This window comes from Octopus bimaculoides, chromosome 9 (genome assembly GCF_001194135.2).
Source record: "Octopus bimaculoides isolate UCB-OBI-ISO-001 chromosome 9, ASM119413v2, whole genome shotgun sequence".
Taxonomy (NCBI): domain Eukaryota; kingdom Metazoa; phylum Mollusca; class Cephalopoda; order Octopoda; family Octopodidae; genus Octopus; species Octopus bimaculoides.
Window position 1 is genome coordinate 87,821,141 of NC_068989.1, and position 1,688 is coordinate 87,822,828.

Consider the following 1,688-nt stretch of genomic DNA (forward strand, 5'->3'; position numbering starts at 1 on the left):
CCGACTGTGACGCCTCGTTTTAAGCCACAACGCTATTCTATCCAAGATGTCCTTTTTTTTTAACATTAGCAAAACTATCAAATAGATTAAAAGCTTTTGAGATGTGGGTGTATAGAATACTTTTGAGAATATCCTGGACAGAACACAAATCAATGAGGCACTAAAAATGATAAAAACTAAGAATATTTTTTAGTTTTATTAGATGCCAAGATAGAAAATAAAAATAGTTTGGACACTTCGAAAAAATGGATTAAACAGACTTGATAGAAGGCAAAACTGAATGGGGAGAGAGGAAGAAGGAAACCAAGAATTGCGTAGCTGAATAATATGAAGAATTAGACAGACTTGAAATACAGTGAATCTATAAATGACAGCACAAAAAAAATAATAAGACCAAAATGGTGATCCATGGTATTCAAACAAATGAAAGCAGACGATATCTAATGATCAGTTTATTGGTAGCAGTGATAATGTCGATTTAGTTTAGAAGTGGTAATGTATTTTCTATATGCGGTAATTTGGCAATCGCTAGTGCTGGACACAATGCCTTGCGGTGTTTATTCCATTCTTATACATTTAATTCGAATTCTGCCGAGGTCGATTTTTTTCTTTCCATCCTTTCGGGGGTCGATGAATAAAAACGCCAATCCAGGAGAATAGATTGGTGAAGTTGTTACAGCGTCGTTGGACGAAATATCTTAATGCGTCTGTTTCTGAGATAGTAACAGGAGTGAATTCAAAGACAGTATTCACTGAGGTCAAAATCCATCCTGTCGTCCATTTTCTTCGCCCACTATTCTTAGGAGGGTCGTGGGGGTAGAATCCCCAGGCCCTTCCTCCATAGGGTCCAATCAGAAGCAACAGTCATTACGTTTTCCGGCTGGATTCCCAAGTGTGACCAACTGAGACTGGATATTATCCAACCATCTCGTTCTTGGTCTCCCGCCGGTTGGCTCGGCTTGATGGATCCACCTTGCGGTTCTTTTCTGGGACATTCGAACCACATGTCCGTTGTACGGGGAGCTGTTACTTCTCGCTATGGAGAAGTAGCGGCTCAGACAGGAGAGGCTCTCTGATCTCCGAGCTATGCGCCCTGTGAGACGGGTCTATGATGAATCTATTAAAAAAAACGGGCATAGAAAACGATAGTATACGAAAAATATCATGAAGCATCCCAATAGGTGCAGTGGCAGCTACCAATGGCCAGTCAAGGTTGTTAGTAGCGCAGCAAAGAGATGCGAGGGGCGATCTGCCCTGGACGACGTTTTGGTGAAGGCGGCACTTTTGGCTTTGCCGTTTAATCCTTTATAGGCCCTCGGGAGTAGAGCAGCCAACTCAAGGGTTACCTTGGATGGTACACCCTCTAGCTATGTCCTCGAAGATATGTCGTTGAAGATACACACGCACGCACATATACACTGTAACACACGCACGCACATGTACACTGTAACACACACATTCACGCACATGTACACTGTAACACACACATTCACGCATATATAAACACTCACACACATACGCGCGCACGCTTTCATGCACGCATGCACTCTCTCTCACATGCGCACGCACTCTCACACGCACGCAGGCACGCTCCCTCTCTTTCTCACGCTCCCTCTCTTTCTCACGCTCCCTCTCTTTCTCACGCTCCCTCTCTTTCTCACGCTCCCTCTCTTTCTCACGCTCCCTCT